Source organism: Papio anubis, chromosome 9 (assembly GCF_008728515.1).
Source record: "Papio anubis isolate 15944 chromosome 9, Panubis1.0, whole genome shotgun sequence".
Lineage (NCBI taxonomy): Eukaryota > Metazoa > Chordata > Mammalia > Primates > Cercopithecidae > Papio > Papio anubis.
Genome location: NC_044984.1, coordinates 89,245,938 through 89,263,455, shown reverse-complemented (window position 1 = coordinate 89,263,455; position 17,518 = coordinate 89,245,938). Strand labels below are relative to the sequence as shown.

The 17,518-nt window shown below is 41.5% G+C and overlaps 1 protein-coding gene across 3 annotated transcripts in view; it reads left to right on the top strand.

Annotated features, from left to right (window-relative positions):
• Positions 1-17,518, top strand: part of TMCC3 (transmembrane and coiled-coil domain family 3) — a 310,576-nt gene that overhangs the window by 46,789 nt on the left and 246,269 nt on the right. The window contains exon 1 of one of the 3 annotated variants that reach the window (XM_017946121.3): positions 10,876-11,467. The exons of 1 other annotated variant lie outside the window; for it this stretch is intronic. The gene's annotated coding sequence lies outside the window, so the exon portion shown is untranslated. Of the gene's footprint in view, positions 1-10,875; positions 11,468-17,518 lie in introns of those variants that run through there. One more of the 3 variants, XM_009181435.4, reaches the window with a different exon arrangement.

Genomic DNA, 17,518 nt, shown 5'->3' with positions numbered 1-17,518 from the left:
GTTCCCCATCCTGTGTCCAAGTGTTCTCATTGTTGAATTCCCACCTATGAGTGAGGGAGCAATGGGTGTTTGGTTTTTCTGTCCTTGTGACAGTTTGCACGGGAAGATGATGGTTCCAGCTTCATCCATGTCCCTACAAAGGACATGAACTCATCCCTTTTATGGCTGCAGAGTATTCCATGAGTGTATATGTGCCACATTTTCTTAATCCAGTCTGTCACTGATGGACATTTGGGTTAGTTCCAAGTCTTTGCTACTTACTGTGAATAGTGCCACAATAATACATGTGCATGTGTCTTTATAGCAGCATGATTTATAATCCTTTGGGTATATATACCCAGTAATGGGGTGAGTTAAATGGTATTTCTAGTTCTGGATCCTTGAGGAATTACCCTCTTCAGAATGGTTGAACTAGTTACAGTCCACCAACAGTGTAAAAGTGTTCCTATTTCTCCACATCCTCTCCAGCACTTGTTGTTTCCTGACTTTTAATGATCAGCCATTCTAACTGGTGTGAGGTGGTATCTCATTGTGGTTTGTTTGCATTTCTCCTGATGGCCAGTGATGATAGGCATTTTTCCGTGTCTGTTGGCTGCATAAATGTCTTCTTTTTGAAGTGTCTGTTCATATCCTTCGCCCACTTTTTGATGGGGTTGTTTGACTTTTTCTTGTAAATTTGTTTAAGTTCTTTGTAGATTCTGGATATTAGCCCTTTGTCAGATGGGTAGATTGTAAAAATTTCCTCCCATTCTGTAGGTTCCCCGTTCACTCTGATGATAGTTTCTTTTGCTGTTCAGAAGCTCTTTAATTAGATCCCATTTGTCTATTTTGGCTTTTGTTGCCATTGCTTTTGGTGTTTTAGTCATGAGGTCCTTGCCCATTCCTATGTCCTGAATGTATTGCCTACGTTTTCTTCTAGGGTTTTTATGGTTTTAGGTCTAACATTTAAGTCTTTAATCCATCTTGAATTAATTCTTGTATAAGGTGTAAGGAAGGGATCCAGTTTCAGCTTTCTACATATGGCTAGCCAATTTTCCCAGCACCATTTATTAAATAGGGAATCCTTTCCCCATTTCTTGTTTTTGTCAGGTTTGTCAAACATCAGATGGTTGTAGATGTGTGGTATTATTTCTGAGGGCTCTGTTCTGTTCCATTGGTCTTTATCTCTGTTTTGGTACCAGTACCATGCTGTTTTGGTTACTACAGCCTTGTAGTACAGTTTGAAGTCAGGTAGCGTGATTCCTCCAGCTTTATTCTTTTGGCTTAGGATTGTCTTGGCAATGCGGGCTCTTTTTTGGTGGCATATGAACTTTAAAGTAGTTTTTTCCAATTCTGTGAAGAAAGTCATTGGTAGCTTGATGGGGGTGGCATTGAATCTATAAATTACCATGGACAGTATAGCCATTTTCACAATATTGATTCTTCCTATCCATGAGCATGGTATGTTCTTCCATTTGTTTGTGTCCTCTTTTATTTCATTGAGCAGTGGTTTGTAGTTCTCCTTGAAGAAGTCCTTCACATCCCTTGTAATTTAGATTCCTAGGTATTTTATTCTGTTTGTAGCAATTGTGAATGGGAGTTCACTCATGATTTGGCTCTTTGTTTGCCTGTTAATGGTATATAGGAATGCTTGTGATTTTTGCACATTGATTTTATATCCCGAGAGTTTGCTGAAGTTGCTTATCAGCTTAAGAAGATTTTGGGCTGAGATGATGGGATTTTCTAAATATACAATCATGTCATCTGCAAACAGGGACAATTTGACTTCCTCTTTTCCTAACTGAATACCCTTTATTTCTTTCTCCTGCCTGATTGTCCTAGCCAGAACTTCCAACACTGTGTTGAGTAGGAGTGGTGAGAAAGGGCATCCCTGTCTTGTGCCAGTTTTAAAAGGGAATGCTTCCAGTTTTTGCCCATTCAGTATGATATTGGCTGTGGGTTTGTCATAAGTAGCTCTTATTATTTTGAGATACGTCCCATCAATACCTAGTTTATTGAAAGTTTTTAGCATGAAGGTGTTGAATTTTGTCAAAGGCCTTTTCTGCATCTATTGAGATAATAATGTAGTTTTTGTCTTTGGTTCTGTTTATATGCTGGATTATGTTTATTGATTTGTGTATGTTGAACTAGCCTTGCATCCCAGGGATGAAGCCAACTTGATCATGGTGGATAAGCTTTTTGATGTGCTGCTGGGTTTGGTTTGCCAGTATTTTATTGAGCATTTTTGCATCAATGTTCATCAGGGATATGGGTCTAAAATTCTCTTGTTTTGTTGTGTCTCTGCCAGGCTTTGGTATCAGGATGATGCTGGCCTCATAAAATGAGTTAGGAGGATTCTCTCTTTTTCTATTGATTGGAATAGTTTCAGAAGGAATGGTACCAGCTCCTCTTTGTACCTCTGGTAGATTTCAACTGTGAATCTGTCTGGTCCTGGACTTTTTTTGGTTGGTAGGCTATTAATTATTGCCTCAGTTTCAGAACCTGTTATTGGTCTATTCAGGGATTCAACTTCTTCCTGCTTTAGTCTTGGGAGGGTGTATGTGTGCAGGAATTTATCCATTTCTTCTAGATTTTCTAGTTTGTTTGCATAGAGGTGTTTATAGTATTATCTGATGGTAGTTTGTATTTCTGTGGGATCGGTGGTGATATCCCCTTTATCATTTTTTATTGCATCTATTTGATTCTTCTCTTTTTTCTTCTTTATTAGTCTTGCTAGTGGTCTTTCAATTTTGTTGATCTTTGCAAAAAACCAGCTCCTGGATTCATTGATTTTTGTGAAGCGTTTTTTAAGTCTTTATCTCCTTCAGTTCTGCTCTGATCTTAGTTATTTCTTGCCTTCTGCTAGCTTTTGAATGTATTTGCTCTTGCTTCTCTAGTTATTTTAATTGTGATGTTAGGGTGTCAATTTTTAGATCTTTCCTGCTTTCTCTTGTGGGCATTTAGTGCTATAAATTTCCCACTACGACACACTGCTTTAAATGTGTCCCAGAGATTCTGGTATGTTGTCTTTGTTCTCATTGGTTTCCAAAATTTTATCTTTATTTCTGCCCGTCATTTTGTTATGTACCCAGTAGTCATTCAGAGGGCAGTTATTCCAGTTTCCAGCATGTAGTTGGGTGGTTTTGAGTGAGTTTCTTAATCCTGAGTTTTTTTGTTTTTTTTTTTTTTTTGTTTGTTTTGTTTTTTTTTTTTTTTTTGAGGCGGAGTCTGCATCTATCACCAGGCTGGAGTGCAGTGGCGGATCTCAGCTCACTGCAAGCTCAGCCTCCCGGGTTCCGCATTCTCCTGCCTCAGCCTCCTGAGTAGCTGGGACTACAAGCCCGCCACCTCACCCGGCTAGTTTTTTTTTTTGTATTTTTAGTGAGAGACGGGGTTTCACCGAGTTAGCCAGGATGGTCTCGATCTCCCGACCTCGTGATCCGCCCGTCTCGGCCTCCCGCGCCCGGCCAATCCTGAGTTTTAGTTTGATTGCACTGTGGTCTGAGAGACAGTTTGTTATATATAATTTCTGTTCTTTTACATTTGCTGAGGAGTGCTTTACTTCCAACTATGTGGTCAATTTTGGAATAAGTGCAATGTGGTGCTGAGAAGAATGTATATTCTGTTGATGTGGGCTGGAGATTTCTGTAAATATCTGTTAGGTCCACTTGGTTGGTGCAGAGCTTAGTTCAAGTCCTGGATATCCTTGTTAACTTTCTGTCTCATTGATCTGTCTGATGTTGACAGTGGAGTGTTAAAGTCTCCCATTATTATTGTATGGGAGTCTAAGTCTCTTTGTGGGTCTCTAAGGACTTGCTTTATGAATCTGGGTGCTCCTGTATCGGGTGCATATATATTTAGGATAGTTAGCTCTTCTTGTTGAATTGATCCCTTTACCATTATGTAATGGCCTTGTCTCTTTTGATCTTTGTTGGTTTAAAGTCTGTTTTATCAGAGACTAGGATTGCAACCCCTGCTTTTTGTTTTGTTTTGTTTTCCATTTGCTTCATAGATCTTCCTCCATCCCTTTATTTTGAGCCTATGTGTGTCTCTGCACATGAGTTGAATCTCCTGAATACAGCACACTGATGGGTCTTGACTTTTTATCCAATTTGCCAGTCTGTGTCTTTTAATTGGGGCATTTAGCTCATTTACATTTAAGGTTAATATTGTTATGTGTGAATTTGATCCTGTCATTATGATGTTAGCTGGTTATTTTGCTCGTTTGTTGATGCAGTTTCTTCCTAGCATTGATGGTCTTTACAATTTGGCATGTTTTTGCAGTGTCCGGTATTGGTTGTTCCTTTCCATGTTTAGTGCTTTCTTCAGGAGCTCTTGTAAGGCAGGCCTGGTGGTGACAAAATCTCTCAGCATTTGCTTGTCTGTAAAGGATTTTATTTCTGTTTCACTTATGAAGCTTAGTTTGGCTGGATATGAAATTCTGGGTTGAAAATTCTTTTCTTTTCTTTTCTTTTTTTTTTGAGACGGAGTCTCGCTCTGTCGCCCAGGATGGAGTGCAGTGGCGCAATCTCGGCTCACTGCAAGCTCCGCCTCCCGGGTTCACGCCAGTCTCCTGCCTCAGCCTGCCGAGTAGCTGGGACTACAGGCGCCTGCCACCACACCCGGCTAAGTTTTTTGTATTTTTAGTAGAGACGGGGTTTCACCGTGTTAGCCAGGATGGTCTCGATCTCCTGACCTTGTGATCTGCCCGCCTCAGCCTCCCAAAGTGCTGTGATTACAGGCGTGAGCCACCATGCCCAGCCGAAAATTCTTTTCTTTAAGAATGTTGAATATTGGCCCCCACTGTCTTCTGGCTTATAGAGTTTCTGCCGAGAGATCTGCTGTTAGTCTGATGGGCTTCCCTTTGTGAGTAACCCGACCTTTCTCTCTGGCTGCCCTTAACATTTTTTCCTTCATTTCAACATTGGTGAATCTGATAATTATGTGTCTTGGAGTTGCTCTTCTCAAAGAGTATCTTTGTGGTGTTCTCTGTATTTCCTGAATTTGAATGTTGGCCTGTCTTGCTAGGCTGGGGAAGTTCTCCTGGATAATACCCTGAAGAGTGGTTTCCAACTTGGTTCCAATCTCCCTGTTACTTTCAGGTACACCAATCAGATGTAGATTTGGTCTTTTCACATACTGCCATATTTCTTGGAGGCTTTGTTCATTTCTTTTTACTCTTTTTTCTCTAAATTTCTTTTCTCACTTCATTTCATTCATTTGATCTTCAATCACTGATACACTTTCTTCCACTTGATTGAATCAGCTACTGAAGCTTGTGCATGTGTCACGTAGTTCTTGTGCCATGATTTTCAGCTCCATCAGGTCATTTAAGTTCTTCTGTATGCTGTTTATTCTAGTTAGCCGTTTGTCTAATCTTTTTTCAAGGTTTTTAGTTTCTTTGTGATGGGTTCGAACATCCTCCTTTAGCTCAGAGAAGTTTGTTATTACCGATCGTCTGAAGCCTACTTCTGTCAGCTCATCAAAGTTATTCTCCATCCAGCTTTGTTCCGTTGCTGGCGAGGAGCTGTGTTCCTTTGGAGGAGAAGAGGTGGTATGATTTTTAGAATTTTCAGCTTTTCTGCTCTGGTTTCTTCCCATCTTTGTGGTTTTATCTACCTTTGGTCTTTGATGATGGTGATGTACAGATAGGGTTTTGGTGTGGATGTCATTTCTGTTAGTTTTCCTTCTAACAGTGAGGACCCTCAGCTTCAGGTCTGTTGGAGTTTGCTGGAGGTCCACTCCAGACCCTGTTTGCCTGGGTATCACCAGTGGAGGCCGCAGAACAGCAAATATTGCAGAACAACAAATGTTGCTGCTTGATCCTTCCTCTGGAAGCTTTGTCTCAGAGGGGCACCCGGCTGTATGAGGTGTCAGTTGGCCCCTACTGGAAGGTGTCTCCCAGTTAGGCTACTTGGGGATCAGGGACCCACTTGAGGAGGCAGTCTGTAGGTTCTCAGATCTCAAACTCCGTGCTGGGAGAACCACTACTCTCATCAATGCTATCAGACAGGGACAGGTAAGTCTGCAGAAGTTTCTGCTGCCTTTTGTTCAGCCATGCCCTGCCCCCAGAGGTGGAGTCTACAGAGGCAGGCAGGCCTCCTTGAGCTGCGGTGGGCTCCATCCAGTTTGAGCTTCCCAGCTGCTTTGTTTACCTACTCAAGCCTGAGCAATGGCAGATGCCCCTCCCCCAGCCTCGCTGCCACCTTGTAGTTTGATATCAGACTGCTGTGCTAGCAGTGAGCGAGGATCTATGGGCTTGGGACCCTCTGAGCCAGGCACGGGATAAAATCTCCTGGTGTACCGTTTGCTAAGACCATTGGAAAAGCACAGTATTAGGGTGGGAATGTCCCAATTTTCCAGGTACTGTCTGTCACGGCTTCCCTTGGCTAGGAAAGGGAATTCCCCGACCCCTTGCACTTCCTGGGTGAGGCGATGCCCCATCCTGCTTCAGCTCAAACTCTGTGGGCTCCACCCACCACCGTCCGACAAGCCCCAGTGAAATGAACCTGGTACCTCAGTTGGAAATGCAGAAATCACCTGTCTTCTCCCTCGCTCACACTGGGAGCTGTAGACTGGAGCTGTTCCTATTCAGCCATCTTGGAACCCACTCAGCTGTTTATATATTTTCTTTGGTGAAATGTGCATTCAATTTTTGGCCTATTTTTGTATGTATGTATGTATGTATGTATGTATGTATGTATGTATGTATTTATTTTTGAGATGAAGTTTTGCTCTGTCACCCAGGCTGGAGTGCAGTGGCGCAGTCTTGGCTCACTGCAACCTCTGTCTCCTGGGTTCCAGCAATTCTCCTGCTTCAGCCTCCCAAGTAGCTGGGATTACAGGCATGCTCTACCATGCTTGGCTAATTTGTGTATTTTTAGTAGACACGGAGTTTCACTATGTTGGTTAGGCTGGTCTCGAACTCCTGACCTCAGGTGATCTGCCTGCCTTGGCCTCTCAAAATGCTGGGATTACAAGTGTGAGCCACCACGCCTGGCCTGGCCTGTTTTTAAATTGAGTTCCTTGTCTTATTATTGAGTTGTAAGAGTTCTTTATATATTCTGAATATAATTGCCTTATCAAATATGATTTATAAATATTTTCACCCATCTGTGGCTTGCATTTGATTTTCCTTTTCTTTTGCTGGCAAATATGTAGAGTAATTGATTTTCTTAATGGTGACTTTTGAAGAGAGCTTTTAATTTTGAAGTCCAGTTCATCAGTTTTTTTCTTTTACGGTTTGTGTTTGGCCTTTGCCTTTTAGCACCCAAATATTCCTGTCTCTTTGGTTTATTCTTAGTTTAGGTGTCCCAGTTTTTACTCTTTCATTCTCCCTGGATTCTACATTTATTCCTGTTTGAGGACAGAAGGCAAAGCCCAGCCTCCAAGTTCTCTTGCTAATACTCTGTGTTGGGCACCTTCCTGGAATTGTGTGTTCAGGCCTCTGGTAAGTATGCAAGTCTTCGGTGACTTTGGCTACCAAATCTTGAGATAGAAGGTGAAATTAGACCTTCCTCAGCAATTTACAATTGAAGTCAGATAAGAAAAATGACTGCTTTATATGGATATGTTTTCTTTTTAAAAAATTAGTTGAGTGCTTCTCTACTTATTGATAAACCTCAATAATTATAAATATCCCTTACATTGCTTTACAGGTTTTCAGAGTTAATTTACCTTTATCTTCTCATTTAGGTCCTTTTGCAGATAAGAAATACAAGAGTTTAAGTAGCTTGAAGGGTATTTAACACAAATTAGTTAATATTGGAGACACAAGTATTAGTTGATCATTTTTTTCCAGAGTCTACCAAGAATTTATTTATTTATTTATTTTGAGATGGAGTCTTGCTCTGTCGCCAGGCTGGAGCAAAATGGTGTCATCTCAGCTCACTGCAACCTCTGACTCCCTGGTTCAAGCAATTCTCCTGCCTCGGCCTCCCAAGTAGCTGGGATTACTGGCACACGCCACCACGCCCAGCTAATTTTTGTAGTTTTAGTAGAGAGAGGGTTTCACCATGTTGGCCAAGCTGGTCTCAAACTCCAGACCTCAAGTGATCAGCCCACCTCGGCCTCCCAAAGTGCTGGGATTACAGGCGTGAGCCACTGCACCTGTCCCCAAGAATATTTTTAAGTGTTTACCATTCACCATGCAAAAATGAGTTGGAGGAAAGGGTAGCACTGGGCTCTGTCTACTAATCTGATGAAGCTCAACAGTAGTCAGAATCGTAGAATTGCAGGTTCTTGATGTTGAAAGGGGTCTCAAAACTTCAGAGTGCATCCCTTCACCCACCAGAGGAATCCTTAGATTACTCTTGTTGGTTGATAATCTTCTGGCTCTCAGGCACTTTCATAAAGAAAGCTTAAAACTTTTCAAGCCCGTGGGATCAATTCTTGGATAATTTTAAGTATTGGAAAATCATTTTGTGTATGGAGCCTAACCTAGTCTCCCCTGCAAATTTCACCTGTTGGCGACACAAAACAACTAGTGCCATTCTTTATTGGCAGCTCTTCAAATATTGAAGAGTACCTTAAACCTTCACATCTATAGTTACCACCTGTTCTATCAACTATTTGTGTTTAATTTGGATTCCCGACTTACAGCTGTGATAGTCACTGCTTGCTGGATACAATTCCGATTGTCTGTATCTTTTGTGCCTAAATGAAACCTACATGTCAGATATGGCCTAGCTGGGAGAGTTTTGTGAGCCTGTCAGCTCCTTTGCTATGAGTGAGGCCTGCGCAGTGGTGTTAGTTACTTAGCAGCTACATTGCAGTGCTGACACTTGTTGGGATTGTGATTAGCCAAAACCCAAATTATATTTTCTCCTGTGGCTTTTGGCTAAGCCAGTTCTCTATTATCTCTTCTTATGTAATTGCTATTTTCAATGTAAATGCAGGGATTTACAGTTAATATTATTATTTAATATTAATGATACACTAGTAACTAGCATCTTTTGAGGACTTACTATATTTATCTTGTTGGGTTTTCCCCAGGATGTGCCTCTTGGGATCATTTTGAATCTTATTTCTTCCCTTTTCTTGGTTTTTCTCTCTACTGACAGAAATGTTTGCATATTTAGTTCCTACCCATCTGGGTCTCCTGTCTGCCCAGATGTATTTTAATTTTGGCTAGCTCATAGTGATGGTAAGATTTTAAGACCTCATGGAAGGAATTAAAGCCACCCAGATTTCTGCATGTATATCCATGTATTCCTTCATTGATATGATTTGACTGTGTCCCCACCCAAATCTCATCTTGAATTGTAGTTCCCATAATCCCCACGTGTTGGCCATTTGGGGCAGTTATGGTTGGGTGAATACCACAGTGGCCTGATAAGGGGGGCAAGATGCTTCTGCAAGTGCCTAATTTTATGTAACCTTCTGGTGCTAGCAAAAAGGAGCCTTACATTACAGATAGATATTGAGGATTCTGGAAAAAGTTTTCAGTTGTAGAACTAAGAGAATGCTCTAGAGATTGGAGTCTTTGGAGATAGTTTTTCAAGGACCCTGCCACCCTCCAGCTTCCTCTCTGATCAGGACTCCTTTAATCTGGTGTCAGTGGATTTGTCCCATCACTTTGTGGTTTTGTCCCATCACTTTGGACATATTCCAGTTAGGTTGTAATGCACCAGGATTCTTCTCCTTGACTTAAAAAACAAAACAAAACAAAACAAAAAAACAGGAGGATTAAATTCCTTTTGTTCACAGGATTGCTCTTATAGTGTCATCTTCCTTTTTCTTATGCTCCTGATCTTCTGAAATCATACTTCCCTGTGAGCCATTCCTGAATTTTTTGGTGTGTTCCATGAGTGTGGGACACACCTCAGATGGATCCGGGGATAGTTTCTTTTTGACTTGATCCAAGATATACCTCTTCATGAAAACGTGTGTTGATCAGGGACTGTGGGTATGTAGAGGGTCAACATTCTTTCCCATCTGCTTTTAAGTAAGGGCTGACTTTGCCAGGCCAGGTGAATGAGCCCACAGTCATTTTAAGGTGGAAATAATTGGTTAGTTTAGGCTGTTTCAGCATTTCCCAAACCTAGATTCTAATAGATATTCCTTGAAAAAGGTGTTAGCAGTGGTGAGTCCATACAGGTCTGCAGCAACCTCAGTTCTTCCCTCTTCAGTAGGAAAAATTTGACAGAGAGACCAAGGCAAGTTTTAGAGAAGGAGTGAAGGTTTATTCAAAAGCTTTAGAGCAGGAACGAAAGGAGGTAAACTTGGAAGAGGGTCAAGAGGGTGACTGGAGAGATCAAGTGCGTGGATTGACCTTTGACTTGGGATTTTATATGTTGTCCTATTTCCAGGGGCTGGTGTCCCTTCTCTCCTGATTCTTCCCTTGGGTGGGCTCTCCGCATCCACAGTGGCTGCCAGCACTTAGGAGTGATGCATGCACAGTATGTTTACTGGAGTTGTACACATGCTCACTCGAGGCATTCTTCCCTTACCGGTTGAATGTTCCTAGAAGGTCATATGCCAGTTAAACTTTGCCATTTGACCTCTTTTTTGCTTGAGCCCACTGGTCCAGCTCCTGAGATCTTATCAGGAAGCTGCTGATTCTCAGTTTCAGATGTTTCTATCTGTTGGGAGACTGCCTTTCCCTGGTGCTGGCTGTGACCAATTATTATTTTATTTTATTCTTTTATTTAGATTCTCGCTTTGTCGCCTAGGCTGGAATGCAGTGGTGTGATCTCGGCTCACTGCAACCTCCACCTCCCGGGTTCAAGCGATTCTCCTGCCTCAGCCTCCTGGGTAGCTGGGATTACAGGTGCCCGCAACTACACCCTGCCAATTTTTGTATTTTTAGTAGAGATAGGGTTTCCCTGTGTTGGCCAAGCTGGTCTCAAACTCCAGACCTCAAGTGATCAGCCCACCTCAGCCTCCCAAAGTGCTGGGATTACAGGTGTGAGCCACCGTGCCCGGCCCAATTATTATTTTAGAGAGACAGTTAACTGCCTGATGCCGATGGTTGCCTGACACTCCTGGAGTGGGGCAGGGGAACCCTCTTCTGCCCTGCTCAGGTCTAACTAGCTACCTACTATCACAAAAGGAGGCTGTGGTTAAGTAAGTTTTCAAACAGTGGGTTAAGCACAACTAAACAGGTTTTGTTCCTGGAAGGGGCTGAGGCTTTTAATATGCTAATGGTATTGTGGCAAGAGGGGAGTATAGTATGGGTTCCCCAACCTTACTTGGCCACAACACCTTTGTGTGCCTGAGCATCTTGGGACCAGCAGCCTGCAGGACCCTGGAAATTGCTGGACTAAAGGACAGTGATCTGAGAGACAGGAAAGTACCCACAGTGGGACAGTGCGAAGAGAGCAATTTTATAAATACTTCTGCTTTTGTTTCTTAGTTTTTGTTTCTCGGTGCTTATTTTTAACCTAAGTAGTAGTCATTTGAAGCTCTCAGAAGCTCATGGGCTCTTATCAGATGAAAGTACCCTAGACCTTGCAGGATTAGGAACCTCATCTGGCCTGAACAGAAGGTAAAATTGCTGTCTGATTTTCTTTTTAAAGAAACCTGTCAGTGAAGCAGGCGATTCAGTTCTTTCTGGTATACATTTAAGACCTGTTAAATATATATTCTGCCTCAAGGGGAAATCATATTCTAAAATGTAAACAATTCATAGGCAATTCTTGTACATTGAGAATCCATTAATGGCTTTTAGAAGGCAAATTTTGTTGTCAAGGGGACAGGTTATATGTGCAACTTGCTTCTATTAATACTTTTCTGGGCAGATTAAATGAACTAATATTTAACTTGGTCTAATAGAATGTTAGCCAGAACAGTGCCTGGTAACAACAACAATAATACTAGCTAACATTTCGTAAGTGGTCACTATGTGCCATTAACTGTTATACATGTGTTAACTAATTTAATCCTCACAAAAATTCAGTGAGGTAGCTGTTATTTTTACTCCCACTTTATAAATGAGAAAATATAGTAATATAGAATATATTACATATATACAGTAATATTGTAGCAGGACGAGCCACAGACAAAACCCCTCAGACACCAAGTTAAAGAAGGAAGGGCTTTATTCATCTGGGAGCATCGACAAGACTCATGTCTCAAAGACCGAGCTCCCCGAGTGAGCAATTCCTGTCCCTTTTCAGGGTTTACAACTCTGAGGGGGTCTGTGTGAGAGGGTCGTGATCGATTGAGCAAGCAGGGGGTACGTGACTGGGGGCTGCCTGTACCAGTAATCAGAATGAAACAGAACAGGACAGGGATTTTCACAATGCTTTTCCATACAATATCTGGGATCTATAGATAACATAACCGGTTAGGTCAGGGATTGATCTTTAACTACCAGGCCCAGGGTGTGGCACTGGGCTGTCTGCATGTGGATTTCATGTCTGCCTTTTAATTTTTACTACTTCTTTCTTTGGAGGCAGAAATTGGGCATAAGACAATATGAGGGGTGGTCTCCTCCCTTAATATAGCATAATAGTGAGGCTAGAACCAGTGATTGGCTCTATATTCATAAGAGTGAGTAACAAAGCAAAGCAGATTTTACAGTAAGTTCTTTCTTTGATTTTTTTTTTTTTTTTTTTTTTTTGAGACAGTCTCGCTCTGTCATCCAGGCTGGAGTGCAGTGGTGCGATCTCGGCTCACGACCCGCCTCCCAGGTTCAAGCAATTCTTGTGCTTCAGCCTCCTAAGTAGCTGGGGTTCCAGGCCCCAGCCACCACACCCAGCTAATCTTTGTATTTTTAGCAGAGATGGGGTTTCACTATGTTGGCCAGGCTGGTCTTGAGCTCCTGGCCTCAAGTGATTTGCCCACCTTGGCCTCTCAAAGTGCTGGGGTTACAGGCATGAGCCACTGCACCCAGCCTACAGTACAGTTCTTTAATTTTGAGATTGAGCTCAGTTTCATAAAATCCTAGGTAGCATGTAATATATAATTGATTTTGGATTGCTTTGTTCTCCCTTAGATATCTATCATAGGATTTTAAACTTCTAATTTGGAATTTTTAGACATCAGTAGATAGTATAAAAATGGAATTTACTTATGTTATTTATTCAACAGCCTTTCGGGGGGCCAGTTTCTGAGTTTGATTTTAGGGCTGCAAAGATGACTGAGCCCATAGTTCCCTGTCCTCATAGAGATGCCATCAAATGGCAAAGAGGTATAATCCTTCAAGCAGTTATCATTTCTTTTCTTTCTTTTTTTTTTTTTTTGAGACGGAATCTCACTCTGTCGCCCAGGCTGGAGTACATGGAGTACAGTGGCGCAATCTCGGCTCACTGCAAGCTCCGCTTCTCAGGTTCACGCCATTCTCCTGCCTTAGCCTCCGGAGTAGCTGGGACTACAGGCGCCCGCCACCATGCCCGGCTAATTTTTTGTATTTTTAGTAGAGACGGGGTTTCACCGTGTTAGCCAGGATGGCCTTGATCTCCTGACCTCGTGATCCACCCGCCTCGGCCTCCCAAAGTGCTGGGATTACAGGTATGAGCCACCGCGCCCGGCCGATGAATCTTATTTTAAAAAGTCAAAGAGAAAAAGTTTGTAGGCTGCCTGCCATGGGTCTAGACGCCAGGGAGGTGTCACATCTCTCAGATGACTTTTGAGTTGTTCCCCAGCCCTGGCTCAATTTCATCCAGAGCCCTCAGCTGCAGCTGGTAGCATAATGTTGCTCCTGAACGTGGGTTTCTTAAGACTGGGAGAGGGCTTGTTAGGGAGAGAGATCATGTGCTCTGAAAGGAGCACCACAGGCCCCTTTGATGATCTCCTTAAATGCCCTTTTCAACAGGGTCAGGTGTGCTTTTTGTAACGCAAATGAAGAGACGAAAGCCGGGCGCCAGAGAGTTCTCTTGTGAGGGAAAGAAAAAGGCTGGCAGTGTGCTTGGCTGTGATGGAACTCATTTGACACTGAGGACTGGGTTATTCTTGTTTGTTTGTTTGTTTTCTTTTTGAGACAGAGTCTCCCTCTGTCGCCCAAGCTGGAGTGCAGTGACGCGATCTCAGCTCACTGCAACTTTTGCCTCCTGGGTTTAAGTAATTCTCATGTCTCTGCCTCCTGAGTAGCTGGGATTACATACCTGTAATCCTTTAGCTCATTGGCTCATTGACCATATTTAATATAATTGATTTAACACCCTTGATAGTAATTCTGTTGTCTGGGTTCACTTGTTAATATTTCTGACAAATTTCTTTTTTTCCTGTGAATGACTATATTTTCCCATTTCTTTGTATGCTTTGTAAATTTTTGTTGAAAATTGGAAATCTTGAGTACTATAATATTATAACTCTAGAAATGCCATTTTCCCACTCCTCAGGGATTGCTGACTTTTTTCCATTAAGGACTAGTGCTGTTAATTTGTGACTTTTCTAAATTCTTTTTGCAAATATGTATTTCTTGTTTTGTGTGGTCACTGAAGTTTCTGTTGTGTTATTTCTGTGGTCAGTCAGTGACCTGAAAAATATTTCCTTACATTTCTGGTTCCAAAAAGGGCAAAGTGGGTGAGAGTTGTTTCTTAACATTTTCCTGGATGCTGCCAGGGGAAGTTGCTGCCACCAAGAGGGCCAAAACCAAAGTGGGTGTCTGCATCAACCCCTCAGGCACTGCTAGACCAACAAAAATGTACAACACCAATTTTTGGAAGAGAAAGTCCCCACTACCTACTCTGGTACCAGCGAGCCTAGAATATGGACTGCTGTCCTCAAAGCTGTGATGGGAATGGTAGCTGGTTCACTTATGTTGCTGTCTTAGGAAAGATCAGCAGTCCCTCCCTTCATCAAGCCCTCCCCTGGTTATTTGAAGTGTCTAGTTAGGTTCCACTATTTAGTTCCTAAATAGTTGATTCCAGTCACTCCTTCTGGGTCAATGGTTGTTTCAGTAGAGGGATAGCTCCTGGAGCTTCCTGCTCTGTTAGTTTTCATGACATCACTCCTGAAAGCCTGATTTTTATTTATTTTATTTTATTTTTTTCTCCAACTTTACCGAAGTGTAATTGACAAATAAAAATTGTGTATATTAAAGGCATACAACATGATGTTTTGAGGTATACACACACACACATTGTAAAGCAGTTACCATAATCTAGCTAATTAACATATTCATCACCTTACACAGTTCCATTTTTTCATATGTGGTTGGTGAGAATGCTTAAGATCTATCTACTGTCTTAGCAAATTTCAAGTATACATTGTTATAAACTACCATTGTTGTAAACTGCCATCACTATGTTGTTATTACGTCTCCAGGACTTATTCATCTTATAACTGAAAGTTTATATCCTTGACCAATGTCTTCCCATTTCCTCCACTATCCAGCCCCTGGCAACCACCATTCTGTTTTCTGTTTCTGAGTTCATCTTTCTTAGATTCTACATGTATGTGAGATCATGCAGTATTTGTCTGTCTGTGTCTGGCTTATTTCACTTAGCATAATGTCCTCTAGGTTCATCCATATTGTCACATATGTCAAGATTTCATCTTCTTTTTTTAAAGCTGAATAATATTCCACAGTGTATATATAGCGCATTTTCTCTGTTCATAGATCTGTTGCTAGACGCTTAGGTTGTTTCCATATCTTAACTATTGTCAATGATGCTGCACTGAACGTGGAATTCAGATACTTTTTTGAGAACATGATTTTATTTTCTTTGGCTATATATCTAGAAGGAGGATTTCTGGATCATATGGTAATTCTATTTTTAATTTTTTCAGAAACTTCCATACTGTTTTCCATAATGGTTGCACCAATTTACATTCCCATTATCAATGCATAAGAGTTGTTTTTTTCCCCCTTGCCATACACTTGTTAACTTTTGACTTTTTGATCATAGTCATCGTAACAGGTGTGAGATGATATCTTATTGTTTTGATTTGCATTTTCCTCATGATTATCGATATTGAGCACCTTTTCATACACTTGTTGGCCATTTGTATGTCATCTTTGGAAAAAAATCTATCAGTGTCTTTTGCCCATTTTTTTTTCTTGGAGACAGGGTATTTATTTATTATTTATTTGTTGAGATGGAGTCTCACTCTGTTGCCCAGACTGGAGTGCAGTGGCGCAATCTCGGCTCACTGCAAGCTCCACCTCTTGGGTTCACACCATTCTCCTGCCTCAGCGTCCCCAGTAGCTGGGACCATAGGCGCCTGCTACCAGGCCTGGCTAATTTTTTGTATTTTTAAAGTAGAGACAGGGTTTCACCGTCTTAGTCAGGATGGTCTCGATCTCCTGACCTTGTGATCCACCAGCCTTGGCCTCCCAAAGTTCTGGGATTACAGGTGTGAGCCACCGCGCCCGGCCGGAGACAGGGCCTTGCTCTGTTGCCCAGGCTGGAGGGCAGTGGCATGATCATAACTCACTGCAGCCTTGACTTCTGGGACTCAGGCAATCTTCTTGCCACCCAAGCAGCTTGGACTATAGGTGCACATCATCATTCCCAATTAATCTTTTAAAAATTTTTTTTAGAGACAAAGTCTTACTGTGCTGCCCAGGCTGGTCACAAACTCCTGAGCTCAAGGGATCCTACTGCCTGAACCTCTCAAAGTGCTAGGATTACAGGCATGAGCCGCTGTGCCTAGCCCCTTTGCCCATCTTTAAGTTGGGATATAATAATTATTATTATTATTTGCTGCTGAGTTGTATGAGTTCCTTATATATTTTAGATATTAATATCTCATCTTATTTATATGGGGTTCAAATATTTTATCCCATTCCTTTCATTGCCTTTTCATTTTACAGATTGTTTTTGCTGTACAGAAACTTTTCAGTTTGGTACAGTCCCCCTTGTTTGTTTTTGCTTTTTTTGCCCGTGCTTTTGGTATCGTATCAAAAAAAAAAAAAAAAAAAAAATTCAAGATGTATCTTGATTGCCAAGACGAATGTAATGGAGCCAAGACAAATGTAATGGAGCTGTTCCCCTATGTTTTCTTCTAGAAGTTTTCCAGTTTTAAGTCTTAAGTTTAAGTCTTTCATCCATTTTGAATTGATTTTTGTCTATGGCATAAGATAAAGTTTCAATTTCACTTTTTTGGCACATAGATATACAGTTTTTTCAACACCACTTATTGAAGAGACTATTCTTTCCCCGTTGTGTGTTCTTGGCACCTTTGTCCATATGGTCACTATTTAACCATGCATGTGTGGGTTTATCTCTGGGCTCTCTATTCTGTTCCATTGCCCTATGTGTCTGTTTTTATGCCAGTACGATACTGTTTTATTACTATAGCTTTGCAGTATAATTTGAAATCAGTGAGTGTGATGCCACCAGCTTCATTCTTCTTGCTCAAGATCATGTTAGCTATCTGGGGTCTTTTATGGCTCCAAACAAATTTTGGGATTGTGTTTTCTATTTCTGTGAAAAATGCCACTGTAATTTTGATAGGGATTGCATTGACTCTATATATCACTTTGGGAATATGGACATTTTGACAATATTGATTCTTCTGATTCAAGAACACAGAATATCTTTCTGTTTGTATCATCTTCAATTTCTTTCATCAATGTCTTATAATTTTCACCACACAGATCTCAAAGTCTTGTTTGTAAAGGGATAAAACTTGTTTGATTGTTTGT